The sequence below is a fragment of the Phoca vitulina genome, unplaced genomic scaffold (assembly GCF_004348235.1).
Source record: "Phoca vitulina isolate PV1807 unplaced genomic scaffold, GSC_HSeal_1.0 scaffold94, whole genome shotgun sequence".
Classification (NCBI taxonomy): Eukaryota; Metazoa; Chordata; class Mammalia; order Carnivora; family Phocidae; genus Phoca; species Phoca vitulina.
The window spans coordinates 3,202,615-3,218,903 of NW_022589797.1; positions in this window are offsets into that span (position 1 = coordinate 3,202,615).

Here is a 16,289-nt window from a genome sequence, read left to right on the forward strand (position 1 = left end):
AGCCTGTTGCTATCTGAACCAACCCAGTCTTCTTTATCACTTGCCTCTACCCCAACCCTGTTACTGGTTAGTTCCACATTCATCTCACCTGTCACCTTGAGGTCACCACCTGTTCCTGTCATCCTTGTCACCTCTGTCACCACACTCCTCACCACCTCTCCCAGTCCACATCACCTGTAAGTCCTCTGGACTGTCATCGGTTCCCCTTGTCCCCTCTGTTGGTTCACCAGCACGGCCCATCTCTGCCTCCCCCCTGGCTCTATCGTCAGCATCCTCCTTCTCTCCACTCCTCTTCTAGGTCCCCAGAAGTGGTTCCCCTCTGGTGTAGACATCCTCAACGTGTGCGCCTCGGAGCCTTTGCCCCGGCCTTTCCAGCCTCAGGCCTCCTCCAGACTTCCCTACCTGGGATTGCCATGCTGCTTCCCTGCGTGCTCTGCCCTGGCACTCGGCTTTCACCCCGGGAGGGGCCAGACCCCGGGGCCTGGCACTTACTCCCAGGGGACCGGAAGAGTACTGTCAGAGGCTTGCCAGGAGCCCTGACTCTTCTCTCCCCACACCCATGACATCTGGCTATGCTTCCACCCAGCCTGGACCTAAAATCTCCACTTATTAAATTGATTATTATTTCCCTTTTTAGAATTCCCCGATGCCCCCTCAGACTATTACCTATCCCCTTATGATACATTCTCATGGCCCCCCAGGACCTTGACACGTCACACTTATGATCAACTGCTTTTTTGTATAATCATGTGTGTAAGGCCATCTTGCCCGCCAGACAGGACACGCTGGGAAGGCAGGGACCGGGTCTGTCTAGGCTGCTGTCAGTCCCCAGAGCATGGCACAGTGCCTGGCTTCTGGTAGGGGCTCAGTGGACATCTACTGAGTGAATAAATACTATTTATTGAGTACTTAACAGTGCCAGACACTGTGGTAAGTGCTGTACACGTATTAACGTTCATTCTCTGTCATGTTTTGGTCTCCCTTTTCACTTTATTTACTTTTGGGCATTTCAAGGGCTTTTAGCTGATTTGGCACAAGCTCTTTTGACAAAGTTCAAGCAGAGAAGCACATTTCCAGTTACTCATCAGAAAGTGAGGACACTTAGAGAAAGTCAGTTACTCACAGAACAAGGAAAAACACTTCCTTGTAATTAGGGCAAAGAGAATTGCAGCTTGTAACGCTGCTTCTCGATTTCATTTTTCTGCTCTCTGAGGGAGGTGGAAGAAGCTGGGGGCTAAGGTGAGGGGGCCGGGGGGTACCTGAAGAAGATCCTTTCTCATCTCTGGAAAACAAGAACTAGATCCTCACCTTACACCATAAAACTGATGTGTGTGTGTGTGTGTGTGTGTGTGTGTGTGTTTTAAGATTTATTTATTTGAGAAAGAGAGAGAGAGAGAGAAGGGGAAGGGCAGAGGGAGAGTCTTAAGCAGACTTCGCACTGGGCATGGAGCTCAACATGGGGCTCAGTCACAAGACCCTGAGATCACGACCTGAGCTGAAACCAAGAGTTGGTTGCTCAACCAACTGCGCCACCCAGGTGCCCCCAAACTGATGGTTTTAAGAGATAAATAATAAGGGGTTAAAATAAAGCTGGATGTCTCTTATATCCTTTGTCCCATATATTTCATCCCTGGGAAAATAATTGGAGATGTAGACAAAGCCTTTGCCCAAAGATCTTCATTGCAATGCTATCTATACCACTGAAATATTGAAATGCAAATATATATTTATGAATGGAAAAAAAATACAAAATTTAAAAGTTGAAAAGACAGATGAAATAAAGTATTGTTTGACTCTTAGTTATTGAAATCATGGTCCTGAAGAGTTCATTATTCTATAATCATGGCATTCAGTGAAAAGCGCATCATACGAGCAGGCTTACATGGAACTGCTTTCAATTATGTCATCAGAGTACTCAGAAAGATCAAAGCGTGAAAAGGAGCAAAAGGATTAATAGGTGTTGTGTGGTTTCTGAATTGTGAGCCATTTATTTTTATTTCCTGTAGTTTTTACCTATCTTTGATGGTCATTATCACTTTGATAATACAACCTATGCACTTGTAAAAATAACAAGGGGCACCTGGGTGGCTCAGTCGGTCGAGCGGCTGCCTTCGGCTCAGGTCATGATCTCAGGATCCTGGGATCCAGCCCCACATCGGGCTCCCTCCTCAGTGGGGAGTCTGCTTCTCCCTGTCCCTTGGCTCCCCTGCCCCCCTGCCCCCCCACAGAGTGTATGTGTGCACTCTCTCTCTCAGAGATCTCTCTGTTTCTCAAATAAATAAAATCTTTAAAAACAACAACAACAAGAGCAAAGAGGCAAGAATAATGTTTTATATGAAAGTGTCAGTATTTTATAGCCCTGTTTTACTTTTCGATCCTAGGGGGCAAGGCTTCTTGTCTATTTCTCAGTAGCAGGCCTGAATGAGAGAATGACTGGTAAAGTGTGATGGAGTTAATGAAATGTAATTTTTTTGGCCACATCTCTCACTAATTTCTTTTTTTAAAGATTTCATTTTTGGGGCGCCTGGGTGGCTCAGTCCTTAAGCGTCTGCCCTCGGCTCAGGTCATGATCCCAGGGTCCTGGGATTGAGCCCCGCATCGGGCTCCTTGCTCCACGGGAAGCCTGCTTCTCCCTCTCCCACTCCCCCTGCTTGTGTTCCCTCTCTCGCTGTGTCTCTCTCTGTCAAATAAATAAATAAAATCTTAAAAAAAAAAAAAAAAGATTTCATTTTTAAGTAATCTCTACACCCACCATGGGGCTTGAACTCACAACCCTGAGATCAAGAGTGGCATGCTCCGGGGCGCCTGGGTGGCTCAGTCGTTAAGTGTCTGCCTTCGGCTCAGGTCATGATCCCAGGGTCCTGGGATCGAGTCCCACATCCGGCTCCCTGCTCCGCGGGAAGCCTGCTTCTCCCTCTCCCACTCCCCCTGCTTGTGTTCCTGCTCTCGCTATCTCTCTCTCTGTCAAATAAATAAATAAAATCTAAAAAAAAAAAAAAAAGAGTGGCATGCTCCACCAACTGAGCCAGTCAGGGCCCGTTCACTAATTTTCATTTTAATTCTTCAGAGTAACCCCTTCTTACAGAAAGAGTGTTTGGGGGGCGGCCTTGATCTGCAAAACCAAAAACCCTCACTCACGTGAGGACACATTGAAGAAGCAATGTGAATTTGAGCAATTCTTATCAGAAATATGAAAGCAAGACCTGATTGTGCACTAAACCTGCTCCTCCGCCTCTGACTCCCACAGTCCTTCACTCCCCAGCACACTTGCGGGCAGCCCAAACCCTTTCCCATCCCTGATGCTACTCTCCTTGTTCCAGGCATGGCTTCCTGCCTTCATCAAGCAGCTGCCTCTGACCAAGTTTCTCTGCTCCACTCTTGCTCTTTCCACCCAAATTCATGCCTTCTGAGCTACGGCCACAGTGAGCTTTCTAATACTCTGGTCTACCCTGCCATTCCCTGTTTACAGCCCTTCAGTGGCTCCCCACCACTCTCAGAAGCAAGTAAGTACAAACGGTTCACGATCTGGCTCAGGCCAACCGCTGTCCTCACCACGCTCCCACCCTCTCCGGCCACACAGAATTTCGCTGTTGGCATTACCCAGGCTCCTTCTGGGCCTTTGCATGAGTTGTCTCTTCTTCTGGGGAAAATGATCCTTTCTGCGCCACACTTCCTTGCCTAGCTAACTCCGCACCTCTCAGCTATTGAAGTAGATGTCCATTCCTCCACGAAGGCTTCCCTGATGCCACCTGAACTAGGTTCGGCCCTCCTCCTCTCAACTCCCACAGGCTTCTGTGCGTACTGCCTCTGGTACCTGCATCGTACCTTCTTACTTTACTCACCATCTCGCCTACGTGCCCTGTAAGCCCTCCAGCTCCGGGACTGGGACGAGCTCTCCCCTGCACACCAGGCACCGCACCCTTGGTGGGGCTTCCAGGGCTGCTATTGATGAGGAATGAATAACAAATACATCAAGCACTCTTGTAAGAATTGCTTAATATTTCTAATAGGCATAGAAGTAGACATTCAGGAAAAGATGTCCTAAAAGGACCCATAAATTCTCCAAAGGAGGTGAAATTGTCTTGTGATCAAAGAAATAATGTGGATTTGATAGGCCAGGATTCGGGGGTGAATTTGTAGTTAGGAACAGTGGGATGGGGGGCAGTGGGAGTGGTTCCCCCCGATCTGGGAGAAGTATTTTATTGCTGACATAGTTTAGAATTACCATCGATGGTGATGAGAAGAAGAAGCAGGATGACTTTTACTCAGTTTTACTGTTTTTAAATTCTCTGCTGCAACTACACCCTCTCCGCTTGTCCCCAGGTAGTGCTGCTTCCATCCTGTCCCCGTTTAGTATGCCCCTGGTAAGAGACCCTGATTACGGGGCGCCTGGGTGGCTCAGTCTTTAAGCATCTGCCTTCGGCTCAGGTCATGATCCCAGGGTCCTGGGATTGAGCCCCGCATCGGGCTCCCTGCTCGGCGGGAGGCCTGCTTCTCCCTCTCCCACTCCCCCTGCTGTGTTCCCTCTCTCGCTGTCTCTCTCTGTGTCAAATAAATAAAATCTTAAAAAAGAAAGAAAGAGGGACGCCTGGGTGGCTCTGTTGGTTAAGTGTCTGCCTTCGGCTCAGGACATGATCCCAGGGTCCTGGGATCGAGTCCCACATCGGGCTCCTTGCTCAGCAGGGAGCCTGCTTCTCCCTCTGCCTGCTGCTTCCCCTGCTATGCTTTCTCTCTCTCTCTCTGACAAATAAATAAATTAAAAAAAAAAAAAAGAAGAAGAAGAAGAAAGAAAGAAACCCTGATTACAGAGTGACCTGTTTTCCTCCCTTTAGCACAGAGCCCGGAGTGATTTCACAGGTGTCCAGCCTCTGAAAACTCTGCTGGGCAAGGTTGTCCTCGACCTGAGCTGGGACCCTTCTGTGACTCCTCTGGCACCAAGCTTCCTTGGGGGAACCCTGTGGGTCTGCGGCAAGGAGGCAGGCATGGGGGACTACGCATGGGGTCCAGCCCCGGATCGAGCCCCGTCTCTGCCACTAGCACCCCTGAGGCCTTGGGCTGGCTCTCAGGGCCCACCTCTCAGGTCCTTCCCACGGCTTCACTTTGCTCATAAAACTGGGGCGTTTAGTGACCTGCGCCCTGGGGTCCTTCATGGGACTTCCCAAGCTGAGACAGGGATGTCAGCCATGGGCATGACGGGAAGTTGCTCCCTCAGGCTCCCTCTTTCTGTTCCTCTCTCTGATCTGAGTGAGACATTCTACCACAGGGGACTCACTGGTTTGGGTGTGTCAGCCAGCAGGACGGCGGGCGAGTCTGGACAGGTGGACAGTAGAGCCTGGGCTCCGGGATGGGGTGTGTGCATGTGTCGTGGAGAGGGGGTAGATGAAGTGTATCCCAGGCAAAGGTCAAGGATGGGAGAGGTGGCTCCAGCAGGCCGGCTGCCCTTTCTTGGTGACGGCCTTCAGGAACTGCAGAGATGCAAGCTGGGTTGGGCTAGGCCCTGGTTGTACCATGGGGCTCCGGGGTGGAGAATAGTCCTTTAGTGAGGTCACTTCTAGGGTGGGAGCCAAGGGCCCTTTCTGGGAAGGAAAGGTGATGTCATGAAAGCAGAAGGGATTCAGGTTAGACTGTAGGAGGGGCAGGTGATGGTGGATCAAGGAGCATGAGGTGCCTCTTTAATTAAGCTGCTTCCCAGAAGGGAGGGGAAGAGCTGTAGTACCTAGCCCCTCCATGGGAGAGAAGACTGTCTGTTAGGAGGCAGGGGAGGGGGACAGGATGAGCAGGGTAACAAGGTCGCCTGTAGCCCTTAGGCAGGGTTTGGGGTATTCATAGCTGAAAAGGAAGCCCTGGGACTTCTAGGGCTTGGGTCAGACACCTGCCAGCCCTGGATCTCAGTTGTTCCTCAGTGAAACGGGGAGAGTTTTCTTGGTCCTTGCCTACCAGAGACAGAGTGTCCCCTTACGTGGTCACCGAAGACCAGGGAGTCTCTGTTACAAGTTACTTCTGAAGTCCTGGGAGCTAAGAGAAAACTCAGCTGAAATTTGGGCTGAGTGGGGGAGAGATGGGGGAGCCTGGACATTTTGGGGGCAGAGTAGTGCTTTTACATGCAAGCAGCCTGATCAGGCATCCTCACCTGAAAGCTCCCACGACAACTAGGGAACATTCTCACCCTGCATTCCCAGACATTCTGAGCCCCTGGATGAAGCCCCTCTCATCAGACCCCCACTTCCCTAATCCTGTCTCTTTCCCCCAGTGTCTCTCTGCAAGGCTTCTCAACCCCTCCTTGTTTCATCCCATGAATATTCATTGAGTGCCTTCTATCTGCCAGGCATTTTCTAAGCCCTAGGGATTCAGAGGTGAACAAGAGTGTTGGTCCTTGTGCTCATTCCCTCCCTCCCCAACCCAGAGGGAAAACAAGCCAGAAAGTAAGTGAGGTAGCTTAGCCTTCACTGGCTATGAAAGAGAGAGGTGCACATGGTGGTGGGAACGCAGAGGAGGCCCTACATTCAGCCCAGGAAAGGTCAGGGCAGAGGTAAGGGACCAAGTCTAGAAGGGCCAGTTGGCCTTTGCTGGGGAGGCTGTGGGGGACGGTAGAGGCGGTTCTGGAGCCATCCCAATAGGCTCACAAGAGCCAACTGGTACGTTTTCAGGAATTTTTACAAACTGCTTACTAAACACAGCCATTATTAAAAATTAAATTATAGAAATTATTTATTTTTAAGATTTTATTATTTTTTAAAGATATTTATTTGAGAGAGTGAGAGTGCATGAGCATGAGCAGGGAGTGGGCAGAGGGAGAGGGAGAGGGAGGATCTCAAGGAGACTCCCTGCTGAGCCTGGAGCCCAACATGGAGGGGGGAGCTCGATACCAGGACCCTGAGATCATAACCTGGGCCGAAATCAAGAGTCAGATGCTTAACCAACTGAGCCACCCAGGTGCCCCTTAAGATTTTATTTTTAAGTAATCTCTACACCCAATATGGGGCTGGAACTCACAAGACAGAGATCAAGAGTTGCATGCTCTTATGACTGAGCCAGCCAGGAGCCCCTAATTATGTAATTACTTAAAACAAAGGTAATAAACACGTCACTTTCTAATTGTTATTGCATTTTACTATTGTGTATGCTCTTGAAGTCATTTACATCAATTGTACCTTTTTAAAACTGTATTTACTTGTTTATTTAAAGGATTTTATTTATTTATTTGAGAGAGAGACAGAGAGAGCTCTAGCCGGGTGAGGGGCCGAGGGAGAGGGACAAGCAGACTCCAAGATGAGCACAGAGCCCTTATGCGGGACTCGATCCCAGGACTCTGAGATCATGACCTGAGCCGAAGGCAGACACAACCAACTGAGCCACCCAGGCGCCCCTGTACCTATTTATTTTTAAGTAATCTTTACACTCAACGTGGGGCTCGAATTCATGATGCTGAGATCAAGAGTCGAATGTTCCACTGACTGGGGCAGTCAGACGCCCCTATTTACATGAATCACATCTTTAAGATGGAGAAACTTTACAATGGTGTGCTACTACGCACACCTTCCCAGCTCCTTGTTCAGTGATGTCATGTAGGTAGATGAGGTAGCTGAGGCACAGAGAGACTAAATAACTGGCAAGCAGCAGAGCTGGGATTTGAATCCAGGAGTCTTCAGAGGCTATACCTCAACCATTAGAGGTCACATTTTCAGACTAGGAAGATAGTGAGACCTAGAGTGATGTTTTTTATCTTAATGCACACACAAAGTTGACCATATATTTACAGACATGCCTGGAATATAGTAGGAGCTTGAGGACAGTCTTCAGACCCAGCAGGACTTGAGTCGTTGGTAACAGATTATGAGGAGCCAGGGTAGGTGGGCTTTTCCGGCTTCCTCCATTTGCTGGGTGATACACTCACCTGGGCTGCCCTGGCCTCCCGGTTCTCTGTTTGTGGATTGTGCCTCCATCCTCAGGGAGCTCACATTCTCAGGGACAGACCCCTGAGCAGGAATACATAGGTGGGGGGGCGCCTGGGTGGCTCAGTTGGTTAAGCGTCTGCCTTCGACTCAGGTAATGATCTCAGGGTCCTGGGATCGAGTCCCGCATCGGGCTCCCAGCTCAGCAAGGAGTCTGCTTCTCCCTCTCCCTCTGTCCCTCCCTCTGCTTGTGCTCTATCTCTCTCTCTCAAATAAATAAAATGTTAAAAAAAAAAAAAAGGAATACACAAGTGGGAGAGGGCAATGAGACCGCCCAGGCCCAGAGTGAGGCTCTTGGCTCAAGTTTTTGCAAAGCTAAGAGGAGCAAGAGGTGTGAATTATCACCGACAGGGAGGGTTTCCATGGAGGGGCATAGATAGAAGGCTTGGGTTTGGACAGGGAGAGGAGAGACGGTAGGTCCTGCTACCATCTTGGTTTTTCCCACAGGGCATCTGTATGACAGAAGTTCGGTGGTAGCCTTTGAGGCACAGTGACAGACAGCTCAGCTGCAGATACATATATAAAAAATTATTTATATATATTATATGGATACATAAAATTGAAATTTGAAAGGAACAGAGGTGCCTTTCTGTGGAAGTGGAGGATTGGGGGTTGCTGGAGGCTGGTGGCAGGGCGGACCCCACGCAGGGTGTTGGTCCCCTGAGGCCACATCTGTCAGCTTGGGGCTTCCCATCCTGCTGGCTCAGCAGGTCCCACAGGTTGGCGGGTGACTCATCCCTCACCCTCACATGACCCAGGTCCAGGAAGGGGCAGGGGGTGTATAGAATGCAGCACCTGCGTGCTCATGTATGCAGGGAATATGCTGTGTTACATGCTTGAGTCGGAGATGTATGCCCATGTCTGATTACGTACACAGGCTGCTAAGTCCCTGGGCACACAGCCACGGGAGCTGGGCAAAGATGCGGGCCATAGGTGTGGAAGGTGGGCGCAGTATGAGGCAGGGGTGATGTGAGCACCCAGCTCTCCCCAGAACACATGTGCATGCGCGCAGGTGTCTCACTGAAAGACAAACGCAGCTTCAGAGCCTGGTGAGACACCAGAGGAGGCCTGGGTGGGTGGCGGGTGAGAAGGTTCTCTGGTGACAGCTGATCCTCGCCAAGGAGGGCTTGGCTGGACCAGCTGGCAGGGCCGGGCATTCTAAGCCCATGGTGACAGCAGTGGTTTTCCCTAAGCTTATCCCTTAAGCCCCTGGCTGCATGCCAGGGTGGCTTCCCCATCCTAACCCTGAGAGGACATGCACATCCCACATGCCACACAGGTAGGTCAGGAGCAGTGAGTGTCTCCCATCCTCTCTGCAGGCAGGAAGGACTGAGGGTCTGAGTGGCATCTGCTCCGTTGGGATACGAGGAAAGCATGTCAGCGCCGGGTTGCCCATGTCCCTGGTTTGGGTGGCACTGTGTGTGCTGGCATGCAGTGTGCATGCATATCCACGTCTGCGTGTGCTGGCCCCTGCCCTAGCGCCTGGGGCCTGGGGCCGCCTTCCCATCATGCTCCACGATCTGAGAGATGCTTCAAGTGGGACAAAGAGCCTGGGCTAGCCACTGGGAAGCCGGGGTTCTTCTCCAAGCTTTCTCGTAGTGCCTTTGGGGAGGTCCCTTTGCCCTCTCTGGGGCTCAACTTTCTCATTGTAAAGTGCATTGGGGCAGTAATCCCTGCAGGGCCACCTCTCGAGGCTGTTGGGTGACAGATTCTCATGGAGGGGTTGGAAAAGTTTGAGAGGTTTGGTCCTGGGGCTTCACAAGGGAAAGGGCGGCACTCCCTGTGTCGTTCAGCTATAAGACTAGGGGGTGAAAGCAGGTAACAACCTCTAGGGGACCTGCACTCTGCCCTACAAGGGGTGGTCAAACCTCCTGGGGAAGTGAGGTGTTTGGAGTTCTGGGGCTGAGCTTCAAAACCAATTAACGCTACAGGCTAGGACCTGCCCTTGGTGAGGCTGGGAAAGTCTATCTACCCATCCCTGCACCTCCCAGCCCTGCTTGCCTGCTGGAGGGGAACAGCAGTGCCCCTAGACCAGCTCACAGCTCACTCTCTCTTGTCTTCCACCCCCTCTCACCCCCACCTTCATCCCCACCCCCAGCTTGCTGTCTTTCAGGTTCACACTTCCTGAGTTCAGAGTTTTCATCCTGGGGCTGTAGGCTTAGCCAGAGCGAACAGACAGCATTGAAGTCAACAACACAAGAAAGGAAGCTGCAGGTGATGTGGAAAGAAAACTTGGAAGGCACAATGAAAGTGTGCAGGCTGGGCAGGATGGAGTGATGTGTCTCCATTCAGAGAGCACCCTGGGGCTAAGGCTGGTCCTGCCAATCTCTTGTGGGGTGTCTGAGGAGGGGTGTCTCCAGTGGACTCAGGTCAAAGAAGTGAGGTTAGATCATCAGCAGGGGGTGCTAGTGCCCAGACTAATGAGTGCTGTAAGAAGGATGTGGTGGCTAGGGACAGGGGGTGCTTCCGACCACCCCCCCTGCCCCGGACTCCACAGTTGCTGCTACTGATTCGCAAAGCAAGTGAGAGGCTACATGGAGGCCAGGATTGTGGATGGAAGCAGGCAGGGAGGGAGTAAACAGTCTGGAACAGGAGCAGGATTGGAGTTCGGGCTCTGTGCCCTGCCCCAGCTGCTCACCTCAGGGCTCAGGATCTTGGAGCCATGAATTCCTGGGATTCCCAAAACATGCTCCCTTGCCCCACGCACAGGCATAGCCGCCTTCCCTGACAACCTATTTCTCTCCACTCAGGGCAGGTGGAGCTCAGTTCTCTTAACATACATTTGTTGTGCACCTGCTATGCACAATATGCTGTCCAGGCTGGGGCATCCCCAGTAGGCTGCCTGCCCTGGGCCCTGTCATGCCTGGATCCCCCAGATGCCTGGGAAGCTGACTGCTTGTTGATGGAGCCAGTGATTGCAGGGTGCCTGGGGCAGCCCCGCTCCTGGACCCGAGAGGGCAACCGGGGAGTCAAGTCTAGATTGCTGAGCCGCCAGGATGCAATGGGAAGGGCTGAGAGCCCAGACGCACCTGGCTGGAGCAGCCTGGAATCTGGGCGCAAGTCTATGGGCTGTGGTCTTGCTGTCTGTGGAATGAGCATCGTATACTCTGCGCTCAGCCCTTCTAGCTTGGCCTTGGCGTCAGGCAAGAATTGGTCAGGGCCCACGGGTGGGGTGCAGGGTCCCTTACCTCAAACAGGCACCCTCTCCACCTCTCCACAGAGTGGTTATTCTCTACCAGGCACTTCAATCCATTCTCCCAACAATCCTCACCCTCTGAGGTGAGGATTAGTGTATCTCCATCCTACAGATGAAGACACCCAATTAAATATCTTGCTCAAAGTCACCCAGCGCCAATTAAGAAGCTGAACTGGTTTCAAGCTCAGGTCTGCCTGGCTATAAAGCCTGAGCCCTGAACCATAGCTTACCACCTGGATGGGGGAGCCGTCCCCACCCCAATAGCCAAACCCTAAACCAGCCCCAGACTCAGGCTCCAGGCCAGGAGGTCCCTGGGTTTTCCTCTGCTCCATTCTGCCACCACCTCAGTCTTTCACTCTTCTCAGAAAGCTTCCCTGATCCTGACTTCCCTCTTTGCTTTAATTAAGCTGGTCCCTGACACCCCACCATTATTAGACCCCCTTCTTTTCTACTGTGGAAGGATCTTGAAATTGATTTAGGTAGAAATCAGAGAATGAAACCAGAAGTGGAATGGCTGATGGGGAACTTGACAAGGGAGGGATCAGGATGCCACTCTCTGGACCCACTGATTGGTCAGCATCACTAAAACAATTGGACATTATCTCTGGATAGGACACAAAAGAAAGCACAAGGTCTATCTACAAAGGATTCTCTGCCCACCCACCCCCGCCCTTGACCCTAAATAAAATCACACCATTAGTGCTAACTTCCTATATATTCTACGAAATGCAGGGGATGGAGGAAAAGTTAAATGACACCACAAAGAAGCAGACAGACAAATGCAGAGCATGGACTTCCCACAGAACCACATTTACTCAACAAGTCAGTGACACGAACAAATCAGAGACAGACAGGGGAGCAGCTGTTTAAGAGAGCCCTTAACCCAATGTAATGTGTGACCTTGTTTGGATCCTGACTCTAACCGACCAACACATTAACGCAAAGCGACACTTTGAAATAATTGTGGGGACTCAGTAATCCCACGGACTTGTTCATTTTGTTAGGTACAGCATCATGATTATTGAAGAAAATTTGTTCATGTATTTTAGAGATGAATATTGAAGAATGTAGGAGTGAAATGACACCATGGCTGGAGTTTGTTTTAAAATACTTCACAAAAAAAGAGACTGATGAAACTAGAGTCGACAGACTTGGGAGAAGTTTCGAAGAGCCTGGATTGAAGCAGGTGAAGGCAGATGTGTTCATTAGATGAACAAGAGAGAGAACAAGAGAAGGATGCTGGCTCACTTGTTCCGGAGCAGCGGGGTGACATGTGGGCAGGCGACAGGCCTGGGGAGATGGCAGCATTTGTGTGGTGGGAGAGGACACTGGGGACGCGCAGGGCTGACTTCTCCTTTGGACACGGAAGGTGCTGTGCCTGCCAAGATGGTCTATTTAAGGGCCCACAAAAAGATGTTTTGTTTTAAAATTAAATGAACTTAGTTGAAGACGTTTTAATACACAACATTGATATATTTGTCTTTAGACCCACGTGCTTGTAAAATATAATTTTTATTTAATTTTTTTTATGGGGAAAGGGGCCCGCAAAGGCAAAGGTGGCAAGGGCCCTGAAGGTCAGAATGTGGCCACAGGGTGGGAAAGAGACTGCCCAGAGATGGAGCCTGAGGGAGGCGAGAAGCCTCTAGGTCTGCACCGTGGGGTAAAATCATCGTCCTGGGGGGTCCTCCTCTTCCTGGCCGTCATCCTCCTCCCTCTGTGCTCCGTCCCTGCATCTCCCAAACAGAGATGCATCAGGGCATCCTCAGGCTGGGCTAGGCACCAGGACACCTGGGTTTGAATCACTCTGGACCCTGGGCTGTGCCCAGAGCAGAAGACACTGTCTCTGCCTGTCCAGCCCCGTCTGGCCCAGCCTGCACCCCAGGGACCAGGGTAGGCTTGGGAAGAACCTCCATTGACACTAGGAGACGCCTAGGAACCGGGAAGACCCCACCCTGCCTGTGGTCTCCATGTTCCACGGAGCCTTCCTGGGTGAGGCTCAATGCCTATGGGTGCCTGTGCCCCAGGCCCTGCCCACACAGACTTATGCACAGGCTCTTTGTGCAGTCACTGTGTTCCTCAAAAGCTGTAAATCAAATCCCCCTTCCAACAGACTAGCACAGTCATTTTCAAAACTACTTTCCTGCTGGAGGGGGGCACCCTGGGAGCATTTCCTTATAAGGAGTCTCTAACCTTGTTTGTCCTCAGTGGGACATCTGTGTGTGGAGAGGCCTCAGGATTTGGGTGAAGATGAGGGAGGCAGGAGGTTTCTCATGGAACAGCTGGCTTTACCCTTCTGGAGGCAGGCAGGGAGGCTGCCCCCCTGGGGAGCCCCTAGTGTGAGTTGGGAGACAGGGAAGTCATCTCACACTGGAGCTGCCTGGCCTCTGGGCCTGCCTCCTTTCTCAGGCAGAGCAGGAGAGTGGAGAGAGTGTAGCTTTCTCTGAGGGAGCTGAGATGGGCTCCCTGCCCACCCCGAGCCCCCTGTTCCAGGCCCACAGCCCCTGACCAGATCAGATAGGGCACGTTCCTGCAGTGAGCTGCCTGCTGACTGGGACCGGGCTGACGCAGGCAGGAAAATATTAACCCAGTTGAATGGGCACATGTAAATGTGTGCATGGCTCTGTGTGTGTGTGTGTGTGTGTGTGTATGCATGTGTATGTGTGCACCCACAAAGAGGTTTTCACATGCAAGACCAGACACAGATACGTAGGTGCACATACACACCTGCCCATTCACACATATACATGCTCACATACAGACATACACAAAGACACAAATGCTTCTCACACATGCAAATTCCTTCAGTATCATCTTCCAAATTCTGTCAATGAGATTGCCTCCTCTAAGAAGCCCTCCCTGATAGCTCTAGCTCCTACTGGGAAGTGGCAGGCCTGAGCTCTATGCCTGGTTTCTGATGCCAATCAGGCAACATGACATAGGCTTTAGAGTGGAACAGGCTTGGTTTTGGATTCTGGTTCCCTTAAATCACAGGATGTTTGTCTTTGGGCCAGTGACTGTGCCTCCTGGTCCTGTCTTCCCTAGTCTCTGTCCTCTCGGTCCTGGAGGCCCACGTATGACTCTGAGAAGGATGAGGCTGGGCTGTGGGAAGGGGAGTCTGGTCATTGGAGAAGGTCAAGGTTAGACATTGTCCTGGGTCCTGCCTGTGCCCCTGCCCCTCCCCAGCCTAGCCCCCAGTTCTCCTAGGTGGGGGGCCCTGGCCTCCTGGGGCAGGGGACAGAGCCCTGATCTGGATGTTCTAGGTCTAGGTGATCTTGAGCAAGTTGTTACCTTGCTCTGAATCTCAGTTTCCCTATCTCAAGAGTTTGAAAGGTGACACTTACCTGGGTGAGACTTAAGGGTCCGTTCTTTTTTGAGCAGAAGGAGAATTTTTATGACTGCAGGTGATTTCAGAGAGACCAGGGTCCCTTGAAGAACCTGCGTTGTGTTCCCACACCCATCCCTGCCCCTTTAGCCAGAGCTTTTCCTTTCTTACTGATTGATACATGGGCTCCTGAGTTACACACCGGATTCGGGGGCTCAAAAGAGTCTGAAAAACCCCAAGTATAAAACAATTTGATTGAAAGTAGTTTTGTGATAAGTTTATCAAATGGAATGTTGGTTGAAGCAAATAGCTGAAATGATTAGTTTTTTACACATCAACACTTTGGGGCATATTTGGCGGGGGGAGTTCAGAGAAGTTTTAGCATCTCTTGGCAGTTTTCTTCCTTTATTCTGATTTTTAAAAATTTCTATTTGCATTTTCATTCCTAATTGGATTTCGGCCTCTTGTGTCTGACCCATGCTGTTCCTAATAGAAAAGAATTGGAAACATTTAAAATGTGCAAGATGGGGATATAGACCTATTGGCATGGAAGGATATTCTCAATAATGTTTGAGGGGAAACAGTACTTGACAAAATAAGTTTCATTCTACTTATTATTGACCAAGTAAGGAGGGGATGTGTTATGTGTATACATAAAAAAAGGATTAGAAGGAAATCTACCAAAATGTTAGTAATAGTTGTCACAGAGGGAAAATGGGTCTTTTAAGGTTCCTTTGGCTTGTTTGTATTTTAGGTCAAAACAGAATAAAAGAAAAGGGCCTGAGATTCTTTTTATTTGTTTTCTATTAAAAAATTTCCACTCCAATGATAGACAATTATATCTGCTTGACTTGCTTGGCTATGTGTTCATAAATATTTAAATTTTCAGTTAGGTTGAACATTAATGTCCCCAATTACCAATTCACATTGTAAGGTTTTTAGTGTTGTGAGTAAGAAATGGGAGGTGGAGAGGCACCTGGCTGGCTTAGTCGGTAAAGCATGAGACTCTTGATTCTAGGGTTGTAAGCTCGAGCCCCATGTTAGGCTTAGAGCTTACTTTAAAAAAAAAAAAAAAAAAATTAAAAAAAAAAGAAAAAAAGAAAGAAGTTTGAGAGCACTGGGTTATTTCCAAATTTTCACTAGCAAAAATAATGTATTGCAGACAAAATTAGAATAAGAAAACTAAATTTCTGCAAGAGGGACTAAATGCTGAGAGATACATCAAAGTTTGCAAAACTTGCCTTATAGCACACTAATACTACCACTTCGTTTTCAACCGATTTCTCATTTTTCCCAAATTAGTTTTTGACTTACTGGGCCACTGTGCCTTCATAGACCTTTTCGTGGGCCTTGTCTGGATGCTAAAAGTGGTTGGTTGGGAGGATCACATATTCTCCAACCCCATTTCACAAATGAGGAAACAGAGGCCCAAGGGAGGATGGAGTTCCTTCTCCAGCCTTCTGCAAGCCACTCCCAAAATATGCTAGGTTTTCTCACAATCCCACTGGGCTTCAAATGCCTTCAAATAACCAGCCCGGCCCCCCCCCCCCACCCCCCCCCCCCCCCCCCCCCCCCCGCCCCTCACTCACTTTGGAGGACTCATCTTCTCTGTCATCTCTTCCAGATGATTCTTGCCCCCCTCCAGGCTGGCTTAGCTGCTGCCTATATTCCATCCACCTTCTCTTGGCATATCCTAAGTCACCTGCTGTTTATCCATCTCTCCCAAGAGACAGATAGGACTGTGTCTTCTCTACATCTGGGTCTCTAGCACCTCACCCAGTAAATGAGCCCGGGGCTTGATCCCTGACTCCAGCCAACA